The following is a 20092-nucleotide window of genomic DNA, read 5'->3' as shown; positions in this document are numbered from 1 at the left end:
GAAAAAGCTTTCAACAAAATTCAACACCCATTTATGGTAAAAACCCTCCAGAAAGTAAGCGTAGAGGGAACTTACCTAAACATAATAAAGGCCATATATGACAAACCCACAGCCAACATCATTCTCAATGGTGAAAAACTGAAACCATTTCCCCTAAGATCAGGAATAAGACAAGATTGTCCACTCTCACCACTCTTATTCAATATAGTTTTGGAAGTTTTAGACACAGCAATCAGAGAAGAAAAAGAAGTAAAAGGAATCCAAATCGGAAAAGAAGAAGTAAAGCTGTCAGTGTTTGCAGATGATGTGATACTATACATAGAGAATCCTAAAGATGCTACCAGAAAACTACTAGAGCTAATCAATGAATTTGGTAAAATGGCAGGTTACAAAATTAATGCACAGTACTCTCTTGCATTCATATACACTGATGATGAAAAATCCGAAAGAGAAATTAAGGAAACACTTCATTTACCATTGCAACAAAAAGAATAAAATACCTAGGAAAAAACCTACCTAAGGAGACAAAAGACCTGTATGCAGACAACAATAAGACACTGATGAAAGAAATTAAAGATGATACAAACAGATGGAGAGATATACCATGTTCTTGGATTGGAAGAATCAATATTGTGAAAATGACTGTACTACCAAAGCAATCTACAGATTCAATGCAATCCCTGTCAAACTACCAACGGCATTTTTCACAGAACTGAAACAAAACAATTCACAATTTGTATGGAAACACAAAGACCCTGAATAGCCAAAGCAATCTTGAGAAAGAAAAATGGAGCTGGAGGAATCAGGCTCCCGGACTTCAGACTATACTACCAAAAACAGAAATATAAGTCCATAGAATAGGATAGAAAGTCCAGAGATAAATCCATGCACATATGGTCACCTTATTTTTGATGAAAGAGGCAAGAATATACAATGGAGAAAAGACAGCCTCTTCAATAAGTGGTGCTGGGAAAACTGGACAGCCACATGTAAAAGAATGAAATTAGAACACTCCCTAACACCATACACAAAAATAAACTCAAAATGGATTAAAAACCTAAATGTAAGTCCAGACACTATAAAACTCTTACAGAAAAACATAGGCTGAACACTCTATGACATAAATCACAGCAAGATCCTTGTTGACCCACCTCCTAGAGAAATAGATTTCCCATGTCACTAACTTGTTTTCTTACATATATAAATATAAACAAAAAAATATCAGCATTTTTCCATCTCTTAAAGCTGCTGGAAAATTTTCTAAGAGATAGAAAGAAATAAAGTGTATAATGAATTTTATAACATATACCTCAGAGAGATTTGGACCTTAGAATAATCCAGTTACTACAGTTTAAAACTATTGGTTAATGGTTAACAGAAATCTTAATGATAACCATGGGTGGTTCACTACAACATTTAATGTGACACACAGTGGTGAAAATATTATAAAATTTCCTGTTGTTTCAGGAATTTCATTGAGGTTTGGGTACAGACCTATATCTTACATATTTCCGTATTCTTATTTTAATTAAATTCTTACTGCATGTATAACTTACATATAAAATACATTATATTTTATATGTACAGTTTTAGTAATAGTAACTAGGCATTATCTGTATATCCACCACCAAATTTCTGAATGTTACCAGCACCTTGATTCCTCAATGAGTGCCTTTTAATTTTATATAATATTCTCTTCACCCTCAGGAAATCAATAACCTGAAATTACTGATATATGTTGTTAATTTTTATAGTTTTACTATTTATTTTTACCTATTTTAAAACTCTATTATAAATAACATCATAAAAGATATAAAGACAAGTTTTTTCATTTAATTCCATGATTATAAAATCAATACTATTATCAGTAAAAAATCAGTATCAAAATTAAAGATTTAATTCATTGCATTTATGTCTATAACGTAATCCACTATATGAATATACCACAATGTATTTATACATTACATTGTTAAATGACATACAGGTTATGATATTTCATTTTTATTACAGAAAACGATGCTTTGAGTATCCTTGAATATCCGGAGGCACATGCAAAAGAGCTTTTCACAGGTATGCTCTGGGGAATAGGTCAAAGAGTACACATATCTTCAAATACAATAGTTAATGCAAAAAATATTTTCTAAAGGGCATATAACAATTTCCTCCCAAGAGGGTACTGATGGAACCTTTGTATCACAGACTTTATATTCTTCTGCCAACCTGTTGTGAGTGAAGTGTTATCTTATTGTGTCTTTTAACCTGCAGTTCCTTAATTACAAATGAGGTTGAACAAATTTCCATGCATTATTGATGATTTGTATTTCCTCTTCTGTGTAATGTCTGCTTATGTCTTTTTGCTTATTTTCCTAATGTGTTGCTGCTTTTCATTGATTCTTGAGAGTTGTTTATATGTTTTGCATAGAAATCATTTGCCTATTTTAAATATTGTCGACATCTCTCCTAGTTGTGGTTTGTCTTTCCAGTTATTTAATTTATATTTTGATAAAAAGAGATTCTTAATTTTTATTTAGTTTTCATTTAAATTTTGGCTTTCTTTGTCCTAATATTTCCTTCTTCAATACATTACAATATCATAATAATGATCATTACAATATCATAATATTATAATATATTATCAATATCATATTTTTATAGGCTTTCTTAAAATAGGTCATTCACAAAAATATTAGTTATCTGTCTTGAATTGATTTTTTGTGAATGGTATTTCCATTTCACTTATCTTATAGGTTTAATTGTTGCTAAAAAATAAATCTATGGCTTTAGAAGTACTCTTTTCTGGAATCCTTCTTAAAAGAACTAAGATACATGTCTCAACTGTATTAAGCATTCAGACACTTATGTGTAAAAATTCTTACACAATGACCATTTAGTGATGTCAACTAACAATTTGTAATTCCATACTCTTAACATGTGATGTGTGGGTGTACGTTATATAAACACATTTTACCTTCCAAGTGTCTACACAACAAATGCAGAGTATAGTACAATAGGAAAATAAAATCCAGGTCATGTAAGCATCCCAGGAAACAATTTTTTGCTTCTAGCTAAAAGAATGGCACCACCATCTAGTTATCTTCAGAGAGACGGGACCTTAATAGGAACACAAAATTTTGTTGATTTATTACTATAGAATAACCATGGCAGAGAACTTTCTGGTTTAAAGAAAAGTCATTATTTCGAGACAGTTCCTATACTCAGAGTTATAGAAAAAAGACAATAGTTTTGTGTATTTTAGATACACTCTCTTACAACCAGTGCCGTTCAAATCCTGTGATCTTTAAATTATTCCTGCCAGTTTCCACTTTTACACATTAAACTTGTATTCTTTTCCTCCTTGTAAAGCAGTGATGCTTCATTATTCATTGCATCTCAAGCTACATTTTTCTGAACATAACTTAAAGCATTATTGCATATTAAGATGTATTTGGAGAAAATATATCCGTTTACATTTCCACAAAGCTATATTTATCTACCACTTCTTAACTGTATTGCTATCTGCCTCTACTTTCTGTACTATGTAAATACCCCTCTCATAGAAGCTGAACAGCAATTGTTTCTTTAAAAAAATTGTATCACTTAAACTTAATTTATTTTAGGTAAAGGACCTTGTCTTGTTTACTATTATACCCTATAAATAAGTACAGCTCCAGATATATAAGAATATGTCAAAATGCTATAAAATGGGCACAAATCTTAATAAGCAATTGGAAAATGAAAAGCAAAACAAACAAACAAAAAAATTCTTCAGGTCATTAGGCAGGCCCCTAGTAAATACTTTCTTCTTTTAAGCTCTTATTTTTTTAAATTTATATGAATAAACACAGAATAAAAATAAAGATCAAAATATCACCTATAATCTTGACAAGGGTATATCAGATGATGCCACCTAACTGATGGTCCTTATGGACCTATTCTCTAAATACCAGGCTAACTACCTAGTTGCAGAGAGCACTGGGACTCCCATGGGCCTTTCCACATGGGAAGTAGATATAGATAAGGTCTATTATTAAATTCTAGGGAGGGTTTAATCCTCAGAGGAATTTCAAAAAGAATAAATGGAGCTGAGCTAATGCACGTCAATTTGCTCCAATAAAATTTGTTCATCTGATAGGTCACTCTATCCACAAGACAGTGCATAAGGAGAGAGAGGAACTCAGAGTGTGTTCAGGGAAGTTTCTACTTCATGGCAAAAAGAATAGTGGGATGTATGAAATATGGAGAAATGGGAAAGAAGGAGGCCCATAAAAGAGCTCAGCCATGACTAGCTTACCAAATAATTTTCCTAAACTTAAGGCATATACTAACCTCATATGGTAAAGGCAAAGGTGAACCAAAGGCCAAAATTTAGAGGAAATATACAATAACTGCTATACTGGTGAATATATTTTAAAGAATCAGAAAATCTGGGGTATCATTTGGGATACAACTTTATTTTTGATTTTATAATATCATTTAAGTAGAACTTTGTTGGCTTTCTCTTTTTTTATGGTTATGTATTGGTCTTGAATTAGACATAATAGAAGTACCATAACATCTTCCATTTGTGCATCTGGCTCCACTGTGGATGACTGAATTTAGATGGAGCTTCAGTGTGATGGAATCAGAAAGCAAGGGTCAATAGTAGTTACACAATTTGTGCATTTGAGATAAAACTAATCAGAATTCAAAATTCAGCTGATTATTAGAGACCTAAGAGGACTGTCAATGAACAAAGCAAGGAAAATTAGGAAGTACATATTAATACACAAGGGAAAGGATAATGCTATCTACCATTGTAGAAATATTTTTTGAATATGCACAGCCCAATACCTCTGTAGACCCTGGTGGAAAAATTTCACTGGTCCAATATTTAGTTTTAAAATTCTCATGTAGATTTTTATTCACAGACATCATCATATGTGCTCTGTGTATTGGCTCTTTTAATTATTATAAAATCTTTATGAGATAAGTACTATTGTTGTCACCATATTACAGATGAGAAAGCATAATAAGTGGTAGACCTGGAATTAAAGCCCAGACAGCTTGGTTCTAGGGAATGTGCTATGCTATGTTAGGCAAGCTCTTTCAAAAGGAATAACAACAATCCAAAAAATCCATAAAGAGGAGAAAAGATTAGACAATTATATATTTTCTCAACTATATATGTAACTATATAACCAAGAAAGTTACTACACTCTTGAGATAATTCTGACACACCCATATTCACAAACCTTTTGAGTGGGAATAAAATAGAAACTAATATAACACCATAGGGAATAAGGATCGTTTCCAATTTAAAATATCTTACAGATGAGATCTCCCATTTAACACAGTATCTAAACAGTAGTGTCTCATATAGCACTTCCAAAGCTACCACTAAATTTCTAATGCAGATGCTACTCTTACATTTTAAAGGCAAAGGTGGACCAAAGGCCAAAGCCTAGAGAAAATTTACAGTTAACTCCTATGTTAATGAAGATAGTTAATCTTAATTTTAGTCTATTTTGTCTCTGTTATTTACTGCAAGATGCAGAAAATCTCTGAATTTTAAAAAGTAAAAAAATAAATAAGTAGCCAAGGCATTATCTAACTGTCATGGCTAAATTGTGTCTTCCCTAAATTTGTAATTGATCGTAACCCCAGGTACCTCAGAATATAACTGTATTTGGAGATTGGGCCATCAAAGATACAATTAAGTTAAAATAAGGCTGTTAGGGTGAGCTCTTATCCAATGTGACTGTTGTCCTTCTAAGAAGAGGAAATTTGGACACCCAAATAGGCACCAGGAATGTGCAAACTAAGTGTCCATCAACAGATGAATGGATAAAGAAAATGGGATATATATATATATATATATATATATATATATATATATATATTCAATGACATATTTCTCAGACATAAAAAATGAGTCTACCTTTGGCAGCAACACGGATGGACCTAGAGGATATTATGTAGTGAAATAAGTCAGACAGAGATAGACAATTACTGTATGTTATCACTTACATGTGGAAACTAAAAAATAAAACAGACTAATTAAACCGACACACAGGTGTAGAGATCATACAGGTCGTTACCAATGAGTAGAGCAATAGTGGGAAAGTGGGGTGGGGATAGTGGATTGAGAGGTACAAACTACTATGTATAAAAAGGACAGCCTACAGGGATGTATTGTACAGTGCAGGGAAATATAGCCATTATTTTTGGTGACTTTAAATGTAGTGTAATCCCTTTATTTTTGGTGACTTTAAATGTAGTGTAATCTATACAAATTTTGAGTTACTGTGTTGTACACCTGAAAGTAATATGATGTAAATCAACTCTTTAATAATTTTTTAATTTAATAAAATAAGTAGATTTATTCAATTGATCAGTTCCTTGCATTATTTGAAATTCTTTATCATGGCAAGCAAACTCTCCCTGATATTCCAGAACTCTAAACTTTGAATGATTTGTGATGGTACTGTTTTTTTTTAGAGTTCTCAATTTTGGGATTACATATAAAATATCATTAGGTATTAAAATAAATATGTCCCAGAAAAGTATCTGATCCATAACATTAGGTTTTTTAACTCTTTTTGTAAGATTTATAACCATTAGAATAATTATTTGTGCTTTCTCCATTTTAACTGTTTAACAGAAACTACATGTTAAATTAGTGATTATAAATTAAGAGATTTATTCAAAACATTTTAATATAAATTATTTGAAGGTGAAAATGTTTGAAAACTTCACAGAAGTTATAGATCATTCTCTAATGTGTACTCTATGAGTATAATAATATCCAGATTCCTATTCTCTTCAATCTACCACTTGAGGTAGGCAGAATTCTAAGATGATCCCTACTGACGTTTGCCCTTGTATAAATCCCCCGCTTTCTCTGTGTAAGGAACCTGTGAATATGAGACATCAATTCCTAGATTTTGGTAAATTGTATGGCAAATGGGAAATTATAGTGTGTGGCCTAGTAAAATCACATGAGCCCTTTAAAAGGAGGGTTTTCTCTGGCTGGCAGCAGAAGAGGAATTCAAAGATTTGAAACACAGTAGGATTTGATCTGCTCATGTGGTTTGAAAATGAAGGGGGCACATGGAAAGGAATGAGAGTAGGATCTAGGAGAGGAGAACAATCCCTGGTTGACAGGTAGCATACCTGAGTCCCATGACCACAGAGAAATTAATTCTGTCAGCCACAGGAGAGCTTGAAAGAAGATCCCCATGTGAACTGCAGCCCTAGCCAGTAAGGGAGTTCATCCCAGTGAGATCCTGAGCAGAGGATCTGGCCAAGATATGCCACATTCCTGCAGTACAGGAAATGTGAGCTTAAAATATTATGGTGATTTAAGTTTGTGGTAATTTGTTACATAGCACTAGAAAATTAATCCATCCCTAGAGTACTTCTCAGAAAATAATATATCTGATTCCTTGAAGTCATTTCCCATCTACAGAAGAGTTAAGAGGAGGGTACTAGTTCAGCAGGAATGTTGAATAAAGGGAAAGTAGTCAGAAAGAGAGGAAATTTAAAGATAGAATGGAGTGACAGCAATAAGATTATCCTTTAATTTGGTAGGCAAATTAATTTTTCAAGACCTTGCTACAGAGGTAAAAAATGAATCATCTTAAATACAGGCATCATGAATTTCAGAAGATCTTCTAAAGAGGAAAGTGTTCCAACTCCTGATTGTATAACTTTTAACATTTCCTGCAATGACCACAACCTCTTGGATTTAGTAACAATAAAAATTAGTATAAGATGTTCAGGGTTAGCATTTATCAGTATGGATTTCTCAATTATGATTTGCAACACTTGACCTTCGTACACATAATTTTCTATTTTATGTCACAGATCTAGGAAAATAAACCTTAGTATCTGTAAACACAAAAAGTGTTTTTTGTTTTTTTTCAAAAACACAAGCAAACAAAAAAGCACAGCCCAGTGAGAATTACTCCTTCAAATCTGAGGGTCACAGAGTGCAGCCAGGAATCAAGCACAGTGCATGGTGTTTATTTTTGCAAAATGTGTAGTGTGGTAGACAGGCTATGTGACAAATCTCCATTACACAATTGGCAAGAGCATAATGTGACATGTATTTTTCAGTGAATGTAAAAATAAACACTTTAAAATAAACTGACGATGTTGCCAGGAACAGACATGATTATTCTACTTGGTTAGGAAATAAATTTATGTCAGAATTTGCACACCATTAGTGGGAAGAAATTTAGCGGATAATGAATCTACAGTTACGATTATATGAAGTTGGATCTGATTTATAAAGCTTTTCGTGACAGAAAATCCTTTAAGAAATCCCTAGTTCTTTGAATATGTAACAAAAACACACACAAAAAAATCTTTAAAATCATATGAGAAGAAATTAATCATTTTGATCAGTTAATACATGGTTACTGTTGAAAGAACAGTACTTAAAGAAAAATGACACTTTAACAAGTCTGTATTTCTAAATATTTTCAAAATGGCCAAAATTACCAAGTAGATTTGAAGAAAGCATATTTAGGGACTAATAGATTCATCAAATAAATGGTCAGTGTGTATTTATAACCCCCCAAAGTAATATCCAAAATATCAAAACACAAGTAATCTTTAGCAATTAGAAAATATTTCACTTTCAGTGATAGACATTTTAAAATAATTCAAGACCAATTGAATGTAAATAATGATTTATAGTTTGAAGAATAAAGAACTAAGATATTCTAATTCATAGGAGATAATTAATATAATTTGGAAGATCTAATATATTTATAGTTCTCCAAATTGTAGTATAAAATATTTATATATAGGAAGAACACAGAATATATTAATAGTATACAGGCAGTTAGTAATGTTAGAGTGAAATAGCTAACTTTAAAGATATGGTAAAGAAATATGTGTGCATCAAAACTGGCTTCACTGTAGAGATGTGAAATAGATATTTGTTTTTCTCTTCAAGGAAAAAATGAATAGATATTAGGAAAACAAGAATGCCTATCTTAATATTTTATATTTATAGATTTATAAATACATGTATATAAATTAATATATATTTATATTATTCTCTTACTATTAAAGGTACTAAAACCAGAATTACAAATAGATACAAATGAGTCTTTTAAAATATTTCACCTTCTGAGTTTTGCTCCATAATGTACTGACTTCCATATAAGTGAATTAAATACTATTGCCAACATTATGTTCGTAGAATTAAAAAATATACTAGGTATTATTTATTTCTATTTTTCAAGTGTCCAAGGTAATGATACAGCTGGTGATGTTCAGCTTTTGATTTTTGTTTTGTTTTCCATTTCTTTGCATGTTTATTCTTTCTTTTTGTTTAAGGAAGAATATATAATGGCTTTATGTTAATGACAATCAGACATTTACTCACAAAGTTTGAACATTAAGAAACAACATGCTTCAGATAGAAATATTGGTTATAAGCAGCCTGCTTGAGTATGTTAGAAACAACGAATGTGTGCTTGTCAGACTAATAAACATTCTAAGACCACCAAAAAAAGACTAACAAGGTATGAGAAGCTCTTGGAAGATTGACTATAACACTGAAGCACTAAATAAAATGACTGTATAAACTCACTATCACAGTGCCTGATGCATAGTAGATACACAAAAAAGTATTACTTTCTTATTCCATTCTAACGGGCTTGAATCTATACGTTCCTCAACTTGTCTACTGAATGTGCAATAAGAGAGTTATGTGAAATTTAGTGCAAGGCACTAAAAGAGATTCAGGCACTTGATATTATCACATATCCTGAGAACTTGGAATGCTTAATAGTCATTCCTCTGTACAGGATAAAAATAAAATTCTCAGGAAGACAAATAAATTGTCTTATTATTCTTTGCAGTTTCAAATTTAAACTTGATTTTTTTCAGATTCTTCTACCTACATTATTTTATTTTTATTCTAGTATAGCTGCTGAAAAAGCCAGAATGTTCAATTATCAATCCTATCAGTATTAAATTTCATGCTCTTTATTCTCTTTTTTGTAAAAAAGAAACAACATCGATATATTAGGCAAAATAAAATCTGTTTCTTGATAGGCAAATGAAACATTTAGATTCCCCAAACAGGAAGACTTCTTATCTTACATATAATTTAAAATTTAAAAATTCTATTCAAAGTGATATATTGGAGATATGGATTTTATTTTAAATCTCAAAAAAGCTTCTTAATTCTTCCCCTATAAATAGAACATATTTAGAGTTGGTGGGTGGTATATTTTTCCTGCAAGATAGGGTGACTTTCTCCATCAAAGCAGAGCTTTATACTTGGCAGCAGAAATAAAGAGAAGAGCAATGACTTTTGCAAACAGGCTTGTTTGAACTCAAGATTACTAGAAAAAGCCACAGAATATCCACAAAAAGCAACCTTTACTGACATTAATTATTATCTGTATATGTGTATATGGAAGAGAGAGAAAAAGAGACTCCAACATGTCTTTAAGTGATTTCCTTCCAAGGAGGGGTGGGGGTGGATGCCCTCTCACTTCTTCAGAATGTTCACCTATATCTGGAGGATGTGATAGAACCATGACTGAAATTCAGTAACAGTTCAATTTTCAGGTTCAAGTAAACTATTCATTAAACAATTTCATTAGATAAAACTCACTTTTATGGCTTCCCTGGTGGCACAGTGGTTGAGAATCTGCCTGCCAATGCAGGGGACACAGGTTCGAGCCCTGGCCTGGGAAGATCCCACATGCCAAGGAGCAACTAGGCCCGTGAGCCACAACTACTGAGCCTGCGTGTCTGGAGCCTGTGCTCCGCAGCAAGAGAGGCCGCGACAGTGAGAGGCCCGCTCACCGCGATGAAGAGTGGCCCCTGCTTGCCGCAACTAGAGAAAGCCCTCGCACAGAAACGAAGACCCAACACAGCAAAAATATATAAATTAATTAATAAACTCCTACCCCCAACATCTTCTTTAAAAAAAAAAAAAAGAAACTCACTCTTATGTCAAATATAGATTTATCAAATGTATTGCAGAAAAAATAACAAAATAAAAATTGCTTTCTAAGATCTAAATGTGAGTGGGTTTAAAAAAATATTCAAAGAACCAAGATATAAAGTAACACGTTATTGCTAATTTGGGGTTGAAAAGGAACTTCCCTTTGTTTTTCTCAATTATAACTGAAATTAAGCTGTACCCAAGTGTTATTTTTCTGAATTTGGATTCTGTAACAGTAACTCAGTATGCCCTAAAGTACTAACATCATTGCCTTAGTCCCTGCTAGCTGGAAGAGAGAAAGTTATGTAAGGCCTGCATTTTGTATACAGTGAGTTCTAAAAGCATATGAATGGCATGTCACACAATTTTCATGGTGTCTTTAAATTTAACTAATGCTACTGAAAGTTGACATCTGACTGTAAAGGTTAGCTTCTCTTCGTCGCTGGCTTTCTTCTCATGAAGCAGCTTTCCCCAAACATGCCTCATTTTTATTTGCTTTGTCAAGTGAAAAACAAAACAAAATTTTAAAAAACAGCCTTTTTCTTTTTCCTTGTGATAAATAACAAAGTCTTTTCAAGTGGAAAGACTGAGATTGGGTACACAGAATACATTACTGTGTCAATAAGACACTATCAATTCTGGAGGCAATAGCCCTTAAACTACATGGGGTAAAACAATTCTGCAAGGTAAATTTAACATTACTCGAAGTTAATATAAGATATTTGGATAAAATAAGGGAGCAGAGCCACAAGTTTTAGAAAGTGTATACAGAATGGCATGTACAATGTCACAAAACAACATAAGAACCAAACCCCAAAATTGGTTAAATGATTAATTGTATGCATTTTGTGATCCACTGAGACATAATAGTTGTCTTTTGGAAAGTCGAAAGTTACTTAATTCATTTAATCATAGCTATTTAAAATACTTCCTCAGTAATTTTTAACATGTATGCAACAATATGTAAGTAGAAGAAAACCTCCATCTCCCTCTCTTAGAATAAACCTTTTTATATTTCTCTGGGTATCTTGCCTGTATGCATATAAAATTATTGCTTTAGATAATTTATTTTCACATACATTCTCAGTGAACATTTAAAAAAACTTTATTAAATGATAAAAAGTTTTTAAATAACGTTTTTCAATGTTCATTCCTTGGTTATTTGTAACCAATTACTTATTTTTAAATATATGAATGTATTGCTTAAACGATTTACCCAACCCTAGTGACTCATATTCTTTTTTTTTTTGAATTTTATTTTATTTTATTTTTTTATACATCAGGTTCTTATTAATTATCTATTTTATACGTATTAGTGTATATATGTCAATCCCAATCTCCCAGTTCATCCCAGTGACTCAAATTCTTGATAATTTTCCTGTTCAGTGGAAAAGCTATAACATTAGGCTGTAAAACTGTAATAGTAAATCAATCACAACACAGATTTTTCTTATCTGTATACTAATAATACTTAAATTTATATCTTGATTCATAGACTCATTCTAAAACATCCTCGAAAATGCACCTGCCAACTTCACATTCTCAAAATGAAAGATGCCTATTTACATCTCAGTGTTAATACATTCAAACCAGAATTCATTTTACCACCCTGCCCCACAGATTTATTATCCCCCATATCCTCCCCTCTTGGATACATAGCACCTCCAAATCAAAATCTGCAAAGAGCCCCTTGATTCCTCTTAGGTGTTCTTCTCCATATTTAATCTAGTGTTCTTTTTTCTATTTGTCGAGTAATACTTTGTAATACAGTGATTTAAATGAATGTATATACATGTAGATTTTCAATGCTTGGTTTTAAAGGTTATAGAGAAGGAAATGATACCTTATCAAATTACGCTGATCTTAAAGGAATAAGTTTATCTTGAGCTGCATGAACTATATTACAATATTCCATTTTCAGTTACAATGTTCACTTTTTAAAAATTCAGCTCATAAATTTTCATCTTAACTAATATCAATCAGTTGCTTTTAAAACCTAATAAATGTATATTAAAATAATTTTGATTATATTTTCAAATTCCACTGAAACTCTTCATATGGAAAATGATTTAAAAGGTTAGAACATTCCTTTCCAAAGGTGTATAAAGTGTCATGAGAATTCTGTAGGTGAGATATTTATATTATATTTGTAGCTGAATCACATTGTGTGATTAACAGAGAGATGATAAAGAACCAAGATAAAGAATAAAGTAACACTGGGCTTCCCTGGTGGTGCAGTGGTTGAGAATCTGCCTGCCAATGCAGGGGCCACGGGTTCGAGCCCTGGTCTGGGAAGATCCCACATGCCACGGATCAACTAGGCCCATGAGCCACAACTACTGAGCCTGTGCTCCACAACAAGAGAGGCCGCGACAGTGAGAGACCCGCGCACCACGATGAAGAGTGGCCCCCACTCGCCGCAACTAGAGAAAGCCCTCGCACAGAAACGAAGACCCAACACAGCAAAAATATATAAATTAATTAATTTTAAAAAAAGAATAAAGTAACACTGATTTTAGATAGAGAACACAAAAACATAGCTGCAATGAGATGAACACGACACAAGCGCATCCCAATCTGAGGAGCAAGTTTTGTTGGCACTTCAAGGCACTTCTTGTTACTGTTGCTCATTCCACCTCCTGATAGAGATGAAGACCTTATGAGCTCCCCTCAGGCTCCTCCATCCTCTTCTTGAAAGATACCACATGCAAGTTCCTGGAAACAACTCAAACACATCCCTCCCAGCATGAAGTATGAATCAAAGGTTAATTTCTTGTTGGTTCTTAGTAGGCTTTAGGAATACTTGAGTCTCTTCTCGGTGCTGGAAAGTTTTCCAAATAACTGTTTTCAAATTTTTTTTAATTTATGTCTTCACAAAACAAGGGTTATTTTAGAAGCAGTTTCTTGGAACACTTTAATTGCATCTGTTTGTTTTTCAAAATTATATGCTTGGCGACATAATTCTGACATCATTCTAGCAAAGATGAACAGATTTTAGAATATGCCTTTCCATAAAATATGTAACTGATATGTAATTTTGTCAAATTTTTGAATGAACTATGATCATCTCCTGTAGCTCTTTGTAATAATTTTCTGCATTGGCTAGGTTATGGATAATTCAGAGTATGTATTGCACATGTAACTTTCTCTCTATGATCATACTTCAGAATTTTTAAATTAAAATTCAAGTCAAAATAACTACTGTTTGAAAGGTAACACAAAAGTAACAGTTTATTATAAAACAAATATTTTTAACAAATATTTTTAACTGATGTATCACTTAAAGTATTTTAGTGTTGAAACATTTCATTATTCAAAAACAGTCTAATGCTTTTAAAATAATAAATTAATAAAATGCTTACTCTCATACAAATATAGCATGAACATGTCAGCATTTTTATTTAACTCATTAGCTATTGAGAGAGACAATGTTACAGCTGGTTCATGGGAGAATTCAGAGTGCCAAACATACATAGACAGGCAGGAATGATGCCATAAATTTACAAATAGAAGTAAAACTGGCAAAGCCATCAACATACATAGAGCAATAAGCACTTATGTTACAAGTGACACCATTTGCATTTCTCAGGACAAGAATAATTTTCATTGCTATGTTTTTTACTTACAATTTATAGATTGTAAATAGGTCACAGACAAGAAAAGTCAGAGATAACCTGAGAGAGTTCAACGATATACTCTGTAACTTTGTCAATTTCAGAGTTTTCACACTGTTTCCTGACTAGCAAATAGCAAAAATTGATATATTTTAGGAATATCTGTATTTTCCAACAATTCCATAAAAAACGTTTCATGTGCTATATTTCCCAAAGTTTTTATCAATTCTGTTCTTGTGTGGGCCACTTCCAGATTTGGGTTATTAATATCACTACTGTCAAACTTTTGTGCCTGTATTTGATTCACATATATATAAAATTTTGTTGGATATATATCTAGAATTAGGACTGCTGGGAAATTTGTATGTATGCATGTGTTTAGCTATAGTAGATATTGCCCAATAGTTTTTCAAAGTAGTTGCATTAACTTAGTAATCACCGCAGTAGTATATGAGAATTTCAATTTTTCCACAATTCGCCAACACTTGATATTGTCTTTTGCATTTTAAGTATTTTTTTGTGTGTATATTAATTTTTAAGCTATTTTTAGGAGGGCATTTGGATAGTTTTTAAGTTAATTTTCTTTGGTTTTCCAGGCTTGTGTTCATATTACCTACAAATAATTATGATTGTTTACTTCCATCTTTTCAATTCTTATAAAATTTCCTTCTTTCTCTTTTCTAAGTTAGCTTGCATCTCCAGAAAATGTTTAAGAAGAGTAATTAAATGCTTGTTGCAACTTTATGAGAAATGCTTCCACACTTTTCTTTTCTTATACACATCTATAAATATATACTTATATATATCATATGGTGTATCATATTTCTGTATATAATCTTCAGAATATTGAGTAAATGTAGTTTAATTTCTCCATTATATAGTATTTTTAACTCAAGTGCACACAAACTTTATTGCATGACTTTCACCCAATGAAAAGTTGTTTATAAATTTTTTCTTGAATATTAACATTGGAATTATATTTTGTGTGTTATTCTTTAAATGTAGGGCTAGGTTATGTTTACTAATATTTTCTTGTGATATTGCATACATTTAATCAATTGCTAAGATTTTCTTGTGATGTTGCATACATTTAATCAATCAATTAGCCTTTCGTAATCTTTTTGTTCAACTTGACTTTTAATAAAATTTCAATCTTATACTAGACTCGTGGAAAGGAATTTGGAAGTTAGTCTTCTTTTCCTATGCTTTAGAATAAAGTCAAAATACATTTGCATTGACTATTACAAATTTTTATTATGGTATAGAAGCAACAGCAATAATTTTGGGTTTTCAAGTACTAAAAATTTTTTCTTAAATATATAGCAGGAGAGGCATAAATACTTCCATAATATTAATGAATAAACCAGAGAAAAGAACTGAATTTCTCTATATCCTTGTTTCTTGGATGATTTAAAAGAATGAAATTAGTTTTTCTGCCATTTCAAATCCCCAGAATCCTTTAATTTCATTGCATACTCTACCTTACCTTATGCTCTCTCTGACTTCTAATTTTATCTGCTATTTATTTTATATGTCATTTTATTTATTAAGTGTGCTTGACTACTATATTTAACTGTCCATTTCTTTCTTTGCCACTCTTCTAGGTAGCCTATTGGAATTTTTAAAAAATGACAGTGTGAAATTCTATTTAAATATCGTGGTTAACACAGGTTATTAACTTACTTTAGGTGATATATTTTCTATCTTTTCATCTTTTGTAAATGGTTTTGATGCTAATGTAATTGTCTTTAATTTTACATCTACCCTGTTGGGTTTTTTGGCTGAGCCTGTGAAATTGACATAAGACAGATTAACAGGAGAAAAGTATAAAAATTTATTTAATTTTAGTTTTGTGTGACACAGGAGTCTTCATAAGAAATAAAGACTCAAATAAATGGAAAAACCTGAATGCTTCTATATACTAGACTGAACAAAGAGAGGCAATTTTGGAAACGTAACTGAACTATGTAAGGAAGGTAAAGGAAGGTAAGAAAAATTTTGACAGAGTCTTTTTTTAATAGAATTCTCTCTGCCATGACTCCACATAGAAGAATGTTTTTTTCTGGTACGGGGAGGGTATCTTTTTTTCTTCTTTTTTTTTTTTTTGCTATACGCGGGCCTCTCACTGCTGTGGCCTCTCCCGTTGCGGAGCACAGGCTCCGGACACGCGGGCTCAGCGGCCATGGCTCATGGGCCCAGCCACTCCGCGGCATGTGGGATCTTCCCGGACCGGGGCACGAACCCGTATCCCCTGCATCGGCAGGCGGACTCTCAACCACTGTGCCACCAGGGAAGCCCAGGGGAGGGCATCTTTTACATGGAATTTTTACCCTTGTTATCAGGAATAAAAAGGATCATTAGAATGTCCTTCTTGCATCTGCTGTTTTTCACGTGCCTTAGCTCAAAATAATCCTTCTAATAACATGGAATGTTTTGGAATAGCATATTATGCCACCCTTCAGTGTCACTTTTTATATTTTCAAAAGGATGTATAATCCTGTTTAACTGTTTAATGTATACCTATTATTTTCAAGCCCAGTTTAAGTATGACATCCACTTAAAAACCTTTCTTAATCTTTAATTTTCTCTATACTAACATGCTTTGTCCCTATTTTAGAAAAGCATCAATAACACTGTTTCAGTTTTGTTGAATTACATGACTAAAATTTCTCATTGGAATATAAAATTCTTTGAGACAAATCATGGGTTGTGCCTCTCGTCAACTCCAATTTTTAGTATTTTTTTTTCTTTAGAAGCCTTTCAATAAATATTTGTTAATTAAGAATGTTTCTGGGGCTTGCCTGGTGGCGCAGTGGTTGAGAGTCCGCCTGCCGATGCAGGGGACGCGGGTTCATGCCCCGATCCGGGAGGATCCCACGTGCCGCGGAGCGGCTGGGCCCGTGAGCCATGGCCGCTGAGCCTGCGCGTCCGAAGCCTGTGCTCCGCAACGGGAGAGGCCACAGCAGTGAGAGGCCCGCGTACAGCAAAAAAAAAAAAAAAAAAAAAAAGAATGTTTCTGAGAGTTTTTACACATTTACTAGCCTCATCACAATCCTTCTGCAGTATTGGATCTTAACCTAGAATCTTAGACTGAGGAAACATACGAAACTTTGGAAAGTCCATGAGCCAATGTTTGGAAAATAAAGCCTGCGTCTGATAATCTCTTTTCATGTCTCTGGGAAAGGAATCCATAACTGAAATATTTTGAGGGATCAGCCTGTATTTTCAAAGGCCTTCTTATGTGGAAATTCCTTTCAAGAAATTAACTGTTGAGGATAGTTTTTTCTCCATGACAAACATAAATGTAGGATTATCATTGGGATCTACTGTGATTGTATAAATGGGTCTATATTCTCCAATAAGAGTTCTTTGGAAATCATATGCTAGTATTATATGAAAGAAAAAAGTAAATTTAATTATACAAAACAGATATAGTCTGTTCTGTTCCAGTGCATATTTCTCTAATTAGTTCATCTGCAAATGGAAAATAATTATTTAATATAATGTGGAAGTCTCAATGAAGAGTGCATATTACCTTGTTGCATCACCAAAAAAACAATTTAGGCAAGGGGAGACAATACAGAGTAGAATTCTCATTTACCCCATGATCTTCCTTTTGGTTCGGCCTGACTTCATGCTCTCCCTTGGAAGAGCTTATTCTCAGTTTTCTCTGATACTTTCAGGGTGGAATCAAATACAAAACAAAGAGCTGGAGCCCTTCATCTCTGGTGTCCCTCCAATTCACACAGAGTTTTTAACTACATCTTCACTTACAACTTCTGAATGTGATTGCCTTCTGCCTTTGTTTATGAAACTCAGCTGTTCCATGCTTTTCTTACGTTCCATCAAATGGCCATCACCTATTTCCTCTGTAAAACCCAATATTTACTATAGTATTTTTTAAAATTTGTTAGAAATTTTAATGTGTTAGATTTTTATTTGCAGTTTTTCGTGTGTCTATGTGTATTCTGGTTAATAAGTGTGATTGGCTCCATTCCTATTTTTATTCACAGGTATATTTTTTACTGAAAAATATTTTCCACAAATACATATATATTGTTCAAGTAGGAATATCTCTCTTTAAATAATGTTAATATGTTTGATTTTAAAGCTGTGGAACAGGGCTTCCCTGGTGGCGCAGTGGTTGAGAGTCCGCCTGCCGATGCAGGGGACACGGGTTCGTGCCTGGGTCCGGGAAGATCCCACGTGCCACGGAGCGGCTGGGCCCGTGAGCCATGGCTGCTAAGCCTGCGCGTCCGGAGCCTGTGCTCCGCAACGGGAGAGGCCACGACAGTGAGAGGCCTGCGTACAAAGCTGTGGAACAAATTTTACAAAGAAAATAGTTTCAGATTTTTACAGAGAGATATCATATATACACATTAATCCCTAACTTGATAATTTATTCAGAATAACAATTAATGGCCCCCCAAGTTTACTAAAGGTACATAAACTCACTTAATAGACAACAAATGCACTTGCCTTCTACTATTCCATATCTTAACTGTATGGCCATGACACAAGAGAGTTTAAGAATAATAGAGTAAAACTCTCAGAAAATTTGTTTCAATAGTTATAGAGCATTTACCCATCCTGTTTTACGTATCAAGGAAGGAAATTTTAATTTTACATGATTTATGCTTAATTAGAGATTTTATTTTATGACAATTTCAGGTCATGGATAGAGATTTTAAAAAGATATATGAAAGGCATATAAGAGCATGGCCACCAAATCAAATAGACCTTTAAAAACCAATTAGTTTTTCAAATATATACCAGATAGATGAGGTAAACATTCATATGAAAGTCATAAGTAATAAAAGTAAAAAGAGAAAGTGATTGCTTTTCAACAAACCTTTAAAAAGAATAAAGCAAAACAGTCTCAAAGAAAATCCTGCAGCTTACAAAATGATTTGTCATTGCAACGATTAATTTCTAGTTTATAACAGGTTTTATTTTCACGCTTTTGCAGTAATACAATCATTTCATGCTCAATTTATACCAGTTACTCACAGAATCCTTTATAAAGCCAAGTTATATTTAATCTTATCTTTTGAGCTAATATCAGCATGACATTCTGTAAAACTGGAATATACTAATGCAATGTGCCAATAAAATATGGGCAAGAGCTGTTTTAGATCTCTAATGGAAGAAAAGATTATTTCTTTAACAACACACATAGATTTTGATATGTTCAGCTAGTATAGATCTACATTATCTAAGTTGATTTGAATCAATTCTCAAATTCTAGGGAGACATTAGGCTTTGCAAGTAAGCTTCATCCTTCTTTTTAGTGTATTTCATCACATGCCAGTTTTAAAGGGGAAAAATTAAAAACTATATAATGGAACAAAATTGGACTTTGTCAGTGGATTGTAATAATTATAGTAGGAAAATGAATTTGGTATATTATGAGTGTCTTGATTAATTAACAAAAGAGTATCTGTACCTCTTGAAAATCCAGGGCCAAAAGACATAAAGATTGAATTCTCTGTTGGCCCTTTCTTGGTGTTCTTCAGCTAAT

At 32.8% G+C, this 20092-nt stretch overlaps 1 long non-coding RNA gene across 1 annotated transcript in view; it reads left to right on the top strand.

Moving 5' to 3' along the window:
* The window catches only part of LOC141278753 (uncharacterized), a 605630-nt gene that overhangs the window by 253600 nt on the left and 331938 nt on the right, over nucleotides 1-20092 (top strand). The window contains exon 4 of the long non-coding RNA XR_012331899.1: nucleotides 2011-2070. This is a non-coding gene — a long non-coding RNA (uncharacterized lncRNA). The remainder of the gene's footprint in view (nucleotides 1-2010; nucleotides 2071-20092) is intronic.

Source organism: Tursiops truncatus, chromosome 5 (assembly GCF_011762595.2).
Source record: "Tursiops truncatus isolate mTurTru1 chromosome 5, mTurTru1.mat.Y, whole genome shotgun sequence".
Lineage (NCBI taxonomy): Eukaryota > Metazoa > Chordata > Mammalia > Artiodactyla > Delphinidae > Tursiops > Tursiops truncatus.
This window is presented reverse-complemented; position numbering and strand designations above follow the sequence as displayed.